The following is a 14701-nucleotide window of genomic DNA, read 5'->3' as shown; positions in this document are numbered from 1 at the left end:
TAGCAAAGGTAGACAGAAAATTAGAAAAAGTAGCAAAAAAGTAGATAAATGTGGGAGCTGCTGTGATGACTGCCACTCTCAACGACGGCCTCCATTGGCAAATTCTAAATTCTGAACACTGTTTAAAACTAGCCGTCTTGCTTTCTTCTGGGAGCTTATACAAAGCACAATGGTAAGAGACTACTTAAAGGAGACACAAAGATGAAACAGATTCAGCAATCTTTGTCAATCTGACAACTGGAGTACAGGTAGCCACTCCTCTAGAGTGAACAGGTGGGAACAACTAAGGCAGCGTTAACTTAAAATAACCATATCAAGTGAACAGCACATTCAAATATACAAGGCCAATATACACGCATGTTGAACACTATACAGTTTAAGGGGGTGACAGGGAAAGAGGATAAAATACATATATATGCATATACATACCGTATATACACACACATACAGACATACCCATATGTATGCATATATATATATACACACACATACACATAAACAACTATATTCAGGAAGACCTTATAGGAAATTAGTCAGATCTAAATCTTCATTTAAGCCAGGGTAATGGGTAATGGGTAATGGGTAATGGGTGGGCAAAGACAAATATGTAGAAGAGGCTAACAATCAATACAATGACAGTTTCCCATTTGGCAGACGCTTTTATCCAAAGTGACGTACACATAGGATTTTAATACAACACAAGCAAGGATCTAGGCCAATGGAAAAAAGGCATTTTATATTTTTCACTTCAAGTTGAGCCTTGGATCCTTATTATCTTCCTTGACTTTTTGTGGTTTTGCCCTAATTAATATGGGCTATCAGTTGCAAAAGGAATTTATTCATATGATTTCATGCAACTTACAAAACCACAAAGAGCTAATTTCACCTTGGATTGCGTGCACTATTTAGCGCCTACACAAAACATGTCTTAACTTCTCTGTGTGCCAAATTAGCCTACTGCTGTCTGCTTTATGCTCTATAATATTGCACTGTGCAACAGAATGACTCAGGCTGAAGACAATGTACAAGGGAATCGAGGAGGAGGAGGAAGATGAAGAGGATGATGTATTGCTCTTCAGGCCAGGGATGGACAGCACACGAGAGGGAATTCAGAACGTTTGACAATGACCTAGTTCATGTTCATATTCCCTATACAGAAATAGCCAAGGCTCTTAGGATTCATATTTAATTCAAAGATAAACAGGCAACATACGAATCTACACACAGATATTTCAGTAGAAATGCCCATATTTCATTCCTAGGACCAAGCCTGTAAGAGGCTCAGGAGTTAAATTTACACAATAACTTTTCCTACTTAAAGTTATTTTTTAAATTATGACAAGCATGTTTATAACTTCAGTAAATTCAGGGCTGAACCCCTTGCACCCTGAATTTCCCCCCAATGCTTGTTCTGATGCTTCATTGAAGCTATAGCGCACTTATATTGAGTGACATATTAAAACCCGAGACACAATTTTTGGGAAAAATCAAGTTGTCTTGTGCACCACTTTATACACATTTCTTATTCAGCATGACATATTTGGCATCTTTGGAAACCTTGGGATCTTGACTAGAATTTAAACTTAAAATTCTGTGGGTTTGAACAAAGTTTTTACATAAAATGTGCGTTTGTCATGATGGTCCCACCGGCCGGACCAGCAGGGTGGAAGAGTTCTTTTACCTTTAACTAAGTTAGGAAATAGCCTAGTCATTATATTTTAGTTAAAAATTTGTACAAGACAATGAAACAAAACTACTATATAGGCCAACTTGACAAAATGTTTTGGAAACATATGTTAAATGTGTAATATTTCTGCTTTACTGAAGCATAATATGACTAGTAAATATCAGCCACGGCGCACATGCTGCAGAGATTTCTGCATTCAAAAACACAGGGGCGGGCCTGGGCTGTGTTTTTGTTGTTGCTGTCCTACCACACCAGAGGCCTGTCTCACGAAGCTTAGTGGGTTTTAACCCTGGTTAAAATGGTCCAATCAATCAACCCAATGGGAGCATTACCTGACATAATTCTAATTCTAAAATCTACAAAATTCTGATTAAAATGTATGTTAATATAAATGTTTATATTAGTGATGATTTGTGAGCTCATAAATTTTTTATCTTTTTAGTGAATCAGGATCAACAATTTTACTCCAGTGACTTTTGGACAAGGAATTGAACAAGTCTTGTCCCCCACCCAGAGGCCAACATGTAAGGGATAATGCCCTTCGAGGTGTCCATTATCAGGAATTAATGGACAAGTCCGCTTATACTATGGTCACTTGCCAAAGAAAAAAAAATGAAGACCATTCATTTATATTTTCATGCGTTTTGTATTCAAAATCTAAAGTTTTTCACAAGCCATAACTCAGTTTCCCTGGTAACACCTGAGGGTTTGCCTAATACCTGGAACAATCATTACCATCCCATAAAGTTCTTATGCAACGGAAACGTTGTTCACTGCTCCAGTAAACAGGACGAACCTTAGATAGGACTTGGCAGCGGGAGATATTTCTAGTCCGCTCAGCTCATAGAACCCTTTGGCTCAGCTAGGAGCCAGAAAGCTAACGTTATGCTAGCAACAATCAAAGTCAATAACAAACAGTAATTTGACAGTATGTTTAACAACAAGACTAGCTAGCTATCCAGCCATGTCATTGTCCCCAAATCAATATCAAGATTTTCACAAACATACAAACTGTAAACGGAGGCTTTGACTGTTGCTATGGTTACTCATTTTAGATACAGGCTGATGCTACGTAGCCAGCGCATTAATTTAGAACGGTGAACAGACAGTTTCACTGGAACTACTTAGTAGGTGTCTATTATCAGGAATTAATGGGCACCCTGCAGCCAATCAGAATCGAGTATTCACCCAGACCATGGTATAAACCTATATTATATTAAACTATGTTCCAACATGAGTCACCTTCATTGAATCAGAACCACACTCTAGATTTTTGTTCATTGGTCACTGGAAGTCTACCCTGCTCACACATGCTTGAAGGCACTGAACGATGAATTTGTCTGGTTAACAACGAGACGACAATGTTTCTCCATTTTTGCAGATTACATTGCTATCAGCCACACTCTTTTCACCAAACCGTTTGTTTCCCTGCTCCAGTAAATTGTGTCTATACTACATGGGATTGAAGGCATATCCTTATGGTCCCATCACTTGTCAGTTAGGCACAGCTTGAATTGCTTTTCTTTTTTTTGTCTCCCTGTAGAAAAAAGCAATATTGGAATACAAATAGGCAAATCAGGAAAACAGGAATCACAAGACTCATGGCATACCAGTGCAAGTAATACAAGCAAATAGTAAACATGTTGTCCCCCACCAGTGATGTAGTTCCACCCTTGGGTCAGTCAGTGATTGCTGAGTGTACTTGAAATATGAGTGAAATTGTATAAGCATTTTCGTATGGGACAATGAAAGGACAGATTGACCATATGTTTCTGTTGCCTACTCTCCTCAGAATTAGGCTTACAAGTTATATCTTGAAATGTAGTAATTGTAATTGTCCTGTTTTTACTCAATACAGTACAAAATATAAGAACTACAATACGCAATAAATACAATCCGTTCATTACACAATGTACACTACAATACAATTTATAATACAATATACAATATAACATACAACACCAGGAGCGTGAGTGTTATGAATAATATAAATGCTAAATGATAAGTGATATATGGTATTGCACAGTAGGTAAGTGGTAATATGATATAAGTAGTCAACACTGAGGCACAGTGGTAGTGCAGTGATGATGCAATAACAGTACAACAGTCCAACAACTGTACAATAACTACAGTGTCTTGTGGTTAGAGGTTTGCCCAAAAATTCTCCATTGACTCTCACTTCAACACATCAACCCAGTCTGATGTCTCCAAGTGTGTAGCGTGTGTAGACTATTATGTTACCTATGATAACTTTAACTGTATTGCTTTACCACTGAGTCCCCATTCATTGTCAGTGCCGCCCCCTAGCAGCACTGAATCTCAAACTTTGTAATATCAACTAAGTCTGACAAATTCAGTACTTGTGTGTAGAGGCCCAGTCTGTAAATGTTAAGCTAGGCTGTAGCAAAAAAATTATAATTCAGCCTGAACTGCCTAGGTCAGAAACATATTTCAATGACATTAAGAAATACATGATTTTATATCATTTCTCCTAGTCTACTGTAATGCTTTGTTCTCTCCTGTCTCAGTCGTAAAGCCCTGGCACAGCTTCGGGTTGTGCAGAATTACTCTGCCAATTTATTTATGAAGATTAAATGTATGTCATAGTATCGTAATACCCCTATTTTAGAGTCTCTACACTGGTTGACTGTTAGTTTTAGAATCCATATAATGATTTAGCTGATTGGTTTTAAGACTTGGCAAGGTCTAGCTCCCCCCGCATCTCATAAATCCTAACCTCTTATGAGCTGAAGACAGGCCAGGGACAACTGTGCTATTCAGGCTGCTGGAAGAGTTAGGAAAAATCACACATCTTTTAATTCACTTCTTAAAACACATTGTTATTGGCAGTCTTTTGTGTGTTTTTGGGGGATTTTTTTTAAACTTATTTTATTTCTGTTGTATTTGCCTGTTTATGTCTGATTTTGATTTATATCTATTTTTTTTTTATTGTTTATCCCATTCCATCACCTGACCTGATAACTCACTCAATGCTGCAATCCTGATAATGCTCCCACCTTGTTAAAAAAAACACTACCTTTTCTTCCTAGCTCGTATTTCCTGCCTAGCATGCCTCTATCATATCAGATAGTTTAGGGAAACAGGAATATTTGTCATCTGGGTACCATGGCTGTGCCTTTCCCCGCACCCTTGCACTCCACACAATTAGTTACTTGTAATTAGGGCCGCAACTAACGATTATTTTACCATTGTCAATTAATCTGTCGATTATTTTCTCGATTAATCGATTAGTAGTTTGGTCTATAAAATGTGGATCAGTGTTTCCCAAAGCCCAAGATGACGTCCTCAAATGTCTTGTTTTGTCCACAACCCAAAGATATTCAGTTTACTGTCATAGAGGAGCAAAGAAACCAGAATATATTCACATTTAAGAAGCTGGAATCAGAGAATTTTGACTTATTTTTCTTAAAAAATTACTCAAACCGATTAATCGATTATCAAAATAGTTGGTGATTAATTTAATAGTTGACAACTAATCGATTAATCGTTGCAGCTCTACTTGTAATGTTGGCAGTTTTACTCAACTGCAAATTTAATGTTAAAGGGAGTCTCAATGGGTTTTCCATGGAAGAAACATTAACTGAATGGTAAAATTAGTGTAACCAAGCATGGTGGGACAAATTTTACAAAGCCTACATTTCAGTCCTCCCACTCTAACGGCGGCACTATCAGTTAAATGTACTAGCACTAATATTGGTTTACCAGGCTCAGCTTACTTATCTCGGGAAGCAAAAATGTGGAGGGGGTCTTGGGGAAATGGAATCACATACACAGTGGTGGAAGAAGTACTCAGATCTTTTACTTAAATAAAAAATACTTACAATACTTACAAGTAAAAGTCCTGCATTCAAAATGTCCTGCATTCAAAATGCTAAAAGGTATTAGCATCAAAATGTACTTAAAGCAACAAAAGTAAAAGTACTCATTATGCAGAATGGCCCATTTCAGAATAATACAGTATATATTATATTATTGAATTATAATTATTGATGCATTAATGTGTAAGCATCACTTTAATGTTGCAGCTGGAAAAGGTGGGGCTGATTTCCACTACTTTATATACTGCTGGGTAGCTTACAGTAATCTATAATAATACATCACAATTTATTAGTTGATTATATTTTGTATTAATAATCTGAATCTGCAAAGTAACTAGTAACTTAAATTATCAAATAAAGGTAGTGGAGTAAAAAGTACAATATTTCCCTCTGAAATGTAGTGGAGTAGAAGTATAAAGTAGCACAAAATGGTAATACTCAAGTAAAGTACAAGTACCTCAAAATTGTACTTAAGTACAGTATCGGAGTAAATGTACTTAGTCATTTTCCACCTCTGCACATACAGTAAGTGATGTGCAAACCCTGGACAGTTCTAGAATGCCCTGGAATGGTAAATAGGCTAAAACAATGGTCAGCCCTTCCCCATGTATTTCACTGGGACACACTGATGTATATGTGCATAATTCAAGTTAAGGATTCCTGAGGAGGCAGCAAATCAAGAGCTAGCTCGGCTCCATCTTTGCGACAGCGTCAACTCGCTCTTCCTCTGTGATCCAAGGCCTTGCATTTTAGAGACACTGTCATGTCTCTCTCCTCTTATCTCTCTCTCTCTCTTTCTACGGGACAGCGCACTCTCTTATCACGCTTCGGTGAACAACCCATCTTTCAGACAGAGCATGACTGATTAAATTCATTGCAGATCACATAAAATGCAAAAATACAAGAATGCACACACAGCAACGGGGGTCTGTCTGCACTATACTCCAGTGTCTCCAGTGTGTACAGATGACCAACTGCGTGCTATCTCACTAGATAACATTATGTAATTAGGGCTGTGTTTGTTTAATTCCCTATTTGATGCCTGTGCTTATCCCTAAATGTTCTATTTTTATGGCATCAACTGAGCTTTTTCCCAGCTTAAACGTCCATGGTGACTCTAGGTACAGGTTTATGTTGCAAACAAAATTGCATTGCTTTTACATGTCATCATGTACATATCAGGCTTTGTTACCAGATGCTTTCAGCCCTTGTATTAATCCATATGAGAGTGATAAATGTCTTCCAAACTCTTGGTTTTGCTTTCTACTGTTTACTTTTCTTGGATTAAATATTACCTTTTTCATTAGTGAGAAGTGATTGGTTTGGAGAGAAATTGTAGCTGATTCTGCCTCTGTAGAAAATAACATAAACCTGAAAACTAAAAATTGTTCTAATTATATTATACTAATTATACTAAAAAAGATCAAATCCCAACGTATGAAGGATTCTGCACATTTCAGTGCGACATGTGGCTGACATTTCAGTCAAAAGACCTTTCTCAAGACAAACACAACCATGATATACATCAGTCATACCTATAACTGGAGAATAAAATATCTAAATAGCTTCAATCTGAACACAACATAAAGCAAATACGAAAGAGAAAAAAACATTAAAAGGAAAAACGAAAGAGAGACAACAAAACATGGAAACTGAATCAAATGAGAAATAATGATGACTACAGAAACCACAACTGAAAACATTTCTATTGCTTTCTAGACAGTGTGCCAAACTCTGCAGGGTCTGTTCATGAGGTGAATCACAACCAAAATATAGTGGAGAAACCTGTATGTGTATGCATGTTTGTGTGGACTAAGATTTAGAGGGTAAGGTACTGTAATTGACACTTTGTATCAAGACCTGGCTAGGGATGTAACGGTATGAAATTTCACCGTACGGTACGGTATCTACCAAAATACCACGGTATACTGTATTTCACTGTATTAATTTTTTTCCCCCTTTTAATTAAACATACTATTGATATATATTAACGTATATCATATATTAACGGAGTTAAACCTACGAAGAGTTTGTTATTTAGGCTAAGTATATAATCACAACACTATCCACCTAAACAACACGTTGGATTACGTTTGCAATGACTTTTTTTTTTGTAAAACTCTTATTGTTTCTGCCGTTTTAGCAACTAAATGTGGGGAAAGGTCTTCAGTCTACTTGAATGAATCGTTTTTTATTTACTGCTGCGTGAGTAGTGAGATAACGTTAATGTTCTAGCGCCCTACAAAGTCCACTGTTGCAATTCAATATTGCTAGCAACTTGAAGTTTTTCCCCTGGGTAGGTAACCCTCCATTATAGTGGCGTGCGGCGCTGTGCATATGCACATTGCACAACATAAATTTATACCGTGGGCACGGTATTACAGGGAAAGGCTTATGGTTCAGAACCGTGGGTGCTTGATACCACGGTATACCTTAAAACGATATACCGTTACATCGCTAGACCTGACTGTATTTAATACCTCAGTACCTGAACAACAGTGTCAATGATTAGCTTTTTGGAAGTGAACAGCAACTGAGCTGTATTTACATTTCTGATCACTGAAGAATGAGAAATTGAGAGAAAATGATTTATTTACACATCAAAATTCAGATTTTTTTTGTGGAAAAAAAATGATTTCATGTGTTGTTAAATTATACAATTTGTTAACTTGTGAGGTAAATTTGACAAAACTTATTTTACTCAGCTTTCTTGGACCTCTAGGGAAGAACACAACTGCCCTGCAACCACATGGAAAAGCCATGGACCTAAACAGTAGGTATATTACTACACTATGGAGGAATGCATAAAAATGATCTGGAAGTTGCTACATTGAGAATTTTTGCATAATCCACATAAAAATAAAAACGCTCTCCAATACACTGTGAGCGGGCACGAGGTGGCAGAGGTTTGTCACATCTGCTCCTTGAGACCGGCAAGACCATGCATCTCCCCCCGGGGGGCAGTCTGCAATTCAGCACCCTGGATGGACCCACCACTACAGGAGCTCAGCTGTCTTGGGTCATATTGATCAGAAGCAGTGGTGGAAAGTAACTAAGTACATTTACTCAAGTACTGTACTTAAGTACAATTTTGAGGTACTTGTACTTTACTTGAGCATTTCCATTTTATGCTACTTTGTACTTCTACTATTTTAGAGGGAAATATTGTACTTTTTACTCCATTACATTTATTTCACAGCTATAGTTATTAGTTACTTTTAAGATCAATATTTTATATTTAAAACATTTGATCATCTTTATAAAATAACTATAAAATATCATTGTTATAGATTAGACTACACAAAAGTATAGCTAAATTGTTAAGATTAGCTTCACGTTGACAACTTTAAAATGCTGCTTACATGTACATGTATGTCAATAAATCAGTATTAATATTCCAGTAATTTATGAAAAATATAACTCTCTAAATGGGGACAGTTTGCATAATGAGTATGTTTACTTTGATACTCTAAGTACATTTTGCTGCCAATACTTATGTACTTTTACTTAAGTAAGATTTTGAATGCAGGACTTTTACTAGTAATGGAGTATCTTTACATTGTTGTATTGCTACTTTTACTAAGTAAAAGATCTCAGTACTTCTTCCACCACTGATCAGAAGTTATTCCTGTGGGGCCCACCTGAAGCTCATTCACTAATTGCTAGGCCCTGGCACCCAGAAGGCAGCATGGGTGTTACTGTGTTGGGTTAGAATAACCTGTTCTGTGCTCTCTCCCCAAGAGACTGCTGAGTGGAATTCCTGGTTACCTCACAACACGCATTAGCATTTATTGTTCAGTACTTATGAAATCCACTTTACTATCAACTCTCAATCTCCGTGTTCTGGAAAACACACACACTCACCAGTCTACCATCTCTGTGTCGCTGTCCATGGTGCTGAGGAAAGCTTTTTTCTATGGACCCTGCCAATATCTCTACTCTGTCCTCTGATTCTACCAGAAACAGACAATTGATCCATATCTGAGTAATATTAAAACCTAAGGCAGTGGTTCTCAACGTGGGGTACGGGGACCACCAGGGGTCCTTGAGGGGGTTCCAGGGGGTCCCCACCAACCTGATGAATCGTTAAACTTCACCATTACTCATTTTCAAGAAGTTAACAAAATTAGAGAATGTAGAATTGTTTTGATCATAGTTTCTCTGTTATCTCTCTATTTATAATACAGATAGTCATGGAATTTTGGACAAAATCATATCTAACAATAAAAATATTCTCGGATTTGGGTCCGAGAGACAAAATCCCATCAAATGGGGGTCTGTGGCCCTAATGTGGACTAAATTAGGGGTCCCTGATATGAAAAAGGTTGAGAACCCTATTGCAAATGTAAGGCTAAACACACACACTTTTATATTTTAAATTTATTTTTCACATATAACTGTAGCCTCGTTGAGAATAGACAAAATTCCAATGCTGGGACTATATACGGTATTAAGATTTTATGTTTTTGTGAGCGTAAAAAAAAAAAATCATGCAATCACAGACCATCTGTGCAAAGGCCTAGCAATGAAAGTGGCAATGCTTAGTGAAGGCAAAAGAAATGGACATTAATAGGCCTAATTAATCAGTCAGAATGCCAACTTACCATTAGCTTTAGTGGAGTTCCAGTTCAGTTGTGAAGCTGATTTCTCCCTGAGGCCCCTGGTGCGCCCCCCCCCCCCCTACCCCCTGCGCCCTACGGGTCCATGTAAGGATGATGACTTTCAGCAGAGCCTCTCCAGCAGGCCGGCGCTCTTCCTCCGGCTCGCCGGGTCCAGGAGCAGCGCTGTCGGGCAGCCACAGCCTCCCGGTCCCTGCTCCATCTGCACAGCAACAGTAAAAGCGAGTGAATCAGAGCAGAAGCCATCGAGGCTAGGATCGCTCCACTTCACATCCTTCACTACCTACTGTAACGTGGTCTGCCTTGACGTAAGAAACGGGGATCACGGGACCAGGGTCATTATGATCGTTTTGAAAATACACTGAGCGACTGTTTTCAAAATATCAAAATATATAAACGACGGGCATATAATTCATGATGATCAGGCAAAATTCTTAGGCAAAGAGTCGCGCCATGACCATTGGTTAAGCCGTTGTGCTTGTTATAATTAGCGTGGCTGTTAAGGCTTAATATAGGATCATATATGATAGGTTATATGAGTCTGTGTATTAACTATAATTTCAACTACAGCACGAATGAGTTCAAGTAGTTCTCGAAATGTGCGTAGTAGGCTATTTGCGGGTTCATCCCAGCAAAGAGTAGGCTATAGCAATACATCATTATTAATGCCAAACACAGTACTAATCAAATATTTCTAAGGAAGAGTCCCACACACACACACGTTATCATTTCTTACTTAATCTGATGAAAACGTTTGCAAATATGTCTTTCTCATAAGCCTACATATAATCAGCGATATTTTAAGAAGGATAACGTTACCTGCGTTGGCATCAGCCTCTCAGTTGAGGAGAATCCAAACCTTGCTCAGTCCAGGTCAGTGAAGTCAGTATATTTAATAATCAATATCATATGGAATAAAATCCCACCAGTGGACCAGAGTCCCGCAGATAAACCTAGAGAGATGGGTTAATCTCTGTGATGCGACTTTCTCCCTATTAACGCAATTTTTTCTGGCTTTTATTCCCATCAAGCAAACCCCCACTATGGGAAATGTTATCCTCACTCTTCTCGTGACTGGGAATCGCCGACGCACAAAGTGTGTGAATAGCACTTTGCTCTGACTTGACGGAGAGCGCGCGCACACGGCTCCCCCTGCAGAGGTGGAGATGGTAGGGTCTGAGCTGGAAGGCACGTCAGCGCCACGCCGATGATGTGAAGAGACATCACACTAGGCTGCACGCTTCATAAAGCACAGAAATGTTGATCTTTCCCATGACTATGTTGGCTTTTTTATAAGGGAATCCAATTTATGTAGGAGTAGGATTCTGGTTATTTACGAGAATAGCAATTCATTCAAAATAAAGTGTTTCCATCACACCAGGGGCCCAGGATTTCAAAACTAGATCAGAATTATTATTTTGAAATCCCTTTTTTTCTATCCTAGATCAGATTGATTTTGTTGGTTTTGCCATGGTTTTCAAAGAATTTTTAGTATCATTCTGATCCAGATTACAGAATCTAGATTTGCAGTCTTTGGATATGCCTCTATCTGTTGGTGAAAATAATGCAAAATTCCATTAAGAGAAGTGTGAGCAAGTGAACATGTTGGAAAAAGTGTAAATCAGTTTGCATATTGCTCCTATTCAAGTTAACTTAATTTAAGAATTCAATGTGTCATTGGATAATAAAATAATTCCAAACACAAAACTGTTTTGTCAGCATACTGTTTTTATTGATCAAAAGACCATATTTAAAATAAAGGTTCACCAGAATGTCTCTCATTGACCCTCCATCTGGCTGTAGTGCTGCCAGTGGTTTTCTTTAGCTTTAGTTTTGTGGGGTTATAATTGAAAATATTTTGTTGTCCATTTAGAATGGATATTATTAAGATAATTAAATAAATAAATAAATAAATAATTATTAAGATGTGCCATGTGTCCCACATGTCTCTACATCAACCACTAATCCATCCTGAATCCACCCTTCCAGTAGAATCAAGATTCAGTATCAAAACAAGCAAATAGTAAACATGTTGTCCCCCACCAGTGATGTAGTTCCTCAATACAGTACAAAATATAAGAACTACAATATGCAATAAACACAACCCGTACATTACACAATGTACACTACAATACAATTTATAATACAATATACAATATAACATACAACACCAGGAGCGTGAGTGTTATGAATAATATAAATGCTAAATGATAAGTGATATATGGTATTGCACAGTAGGTAAGTGGTAATATGATATAAGTAGTCAACACTGACAGCACAGTGGTAGTGCAGTGATGATGCAATAACAGTACAACAGTCCAACAACTGTACAATAACTACAGTGTCTTGTGGTTAGAGGTTTGCCCAAAAATTCTCCATTGACTCTCACTTCAACACATCAACCCAGTCTGATGTCTCCAAGTGTGTAGCCTGTGTAGACTATTATGTATGGAGGTATAATTGGAGCAAAACATCTGAGCACCTGTGACAGTGGAATTTGTAGTTGTAGAAAATACTCACTTACTCAATAACTTTGTGCTAGAAAAATATCCAAGAAAAAAAAAATATTTGTGAGAAAATATTCTACAGGTGTGCAACTCTCATTGCATGAATTCACATACTGATTTGCGGATGTGCAAATTTTGTCCATGACTTCACATTATTTGATACGGGTGTGTGAATGTGTTTTGCACCATATTCACTGCAGCAACTGTAGCAAAAATGTGAGCGTATGAGTTTCTTAATTTGTGATTCGTAGAGTAGGATTTGTGCACCTGTAAATGAAGAATTTGAGAAGGTGTAACTGTTGTGTTGTGTTTGTGGGAGAGAAAAAAATTCTACAAGTTTGCAACTCTTAAAGCATTTTTCTCTGTGACTTCAAATTTACTGATACACATGTGTGAGTATTTTCTACAACTACAAATTCCACTGTCACAGGTGCTCAGATGTTTTGCTCCAATAATACCTCCATAGATTGCGGGGCTAATAAGAAGATTTCAGATTTAGCTTCATTAAGTTGGAAGGAAGTTCTGAGACATCCAACACTTAATGTCAGAGAGGCAGGACATAATCAGGTGAAATACATTTTCTCCTCATGCCAGATTTGAATTGGTCTTACATTTTTCCCCCTGAGCATGTGTTAGCATACAGGGTAGGTGTAGTGGCTTTCACAATCGCCTCACATATGAAATGTCCCTGGTTTGAAACTGGGCAGGAACATTATGGATTTCTCTCATGTCCTTAAGGTAAACAGCTTACAGAATTGATGGATATGCATTCCGTGGTCATTCTTGACTGTCAGAAGATTTAAATAGGGGTTTCTGTGGTGTGGTGACCATCATCTTTGCCCAACATGTGAAGGTCCCTGGTATGGTCCCTGGTATTGAACTGAAACTCTGAAGTCTCCTTTAACATAATGTTCAAGGTTTGCCCAAGTAGAAAAAGAGACAGAAGACAGAACAGAGGTACATTGGACTTAAGGCTTCGTCTTCCAGGACCGCAACTTTGTAGTAATTTCCTAGAGGGAGTTGATAAGTAACTCATGATTTCTTAGGAATTTTCCTGGAAAGAACCATAAATAGTGTACTAATTATAGGGAAAATAGAGGAAGAGTTCAATGGTGAAGTTGGTAAGTATCTAGGAATTTCTTTTGGAGTTCCCAAGAAAGAACCATAAAATGATGTAGTAGTTGTATAGAGAATGGAAGCGATAAGTTTCCAGTTAAGAAATTCATGTTCTAAAGGAGTTTCCTGGAAAGAACTGCAAAACTATAAACTATTGAGAAAAATGAGAGGCGGAGGTCGATTCGGTAACCCAAGTAAATATTCATATAATTATATATAGAAAATTAGAGGAAGAAGTTATTTTAGGTATATATTTTATATTATATTATCTGTAATTTATAACCTTACAGGAAGACAGACATAGACTATTGTTGCCTGTTCAGCTGACATGTTGACCGTTGAGCAAAACATCCTGTAGGCCAGTGATTCTCAACCTTTTTCATATCAAGGACCCCTAATTGAGTCCACATTAGGGCCACAGACCCCCCATTTGATGAGATTTTGTCTGTCAGACCCAAATCTGAGAATATTTGTATTGTTAGATATGATTTTGTCCAGAATTCCTTGACTATCTGTATTGTAGGTAGAGAGATAACAGTGAAGCTATGATAAACAGTCATTCTTCTACATTCTCTAATTGTGTTAACTTCTTGTAAATGAAATAATGGTGAAGAAGAACCCCCTGGAACCCCCTCAAGGACCCCTGGTGGTCCCCGGACCCCACGTTGAGAACCACTGCTGTAGGCTATGCTACTGTGCAGTGGAGTCCAACACAAACTTCGTCGGCAGCCTCGTCAGCAACCCACTAAAGGGTAAGTTTGCCTACCAAAAGCTGCATGTATTTGACCGATCATTCCATACCCACAGCTTCACTCAAACATTTCTGTTTTCCAACTAGTTTCTACCTCCTTTCCACAGATTACACCTGTCAATTAAAGTGACAGAATGCTGTACATTTGCCAGCTAATTTCTATCTACTTTCCACAGATTAGA

This window comes from Centroberyx affinis, unplaced genomic scaffold (genome assembly GCF_046629955.1).
Source record: "Centroberyx affinis isolate AG114_WGS23_722 - 3 ecotype Tasmania unplaced genomic scaffold, CSIRO-AGI_Caff_v1 ptg003462l_1, whole genome shotgun sequence".
NCBI classification, from domain to species: Eukaryota; Metazoa; Chordata; class Actinopteri; order Beryciformes; family Berycidae; genus Centroberyx; species Centroberyx affinis.
The sequence above is the reverse complement of the archived record's forward strand: the minus strand, read 5'-3'. Positions refer to the sequence as shown.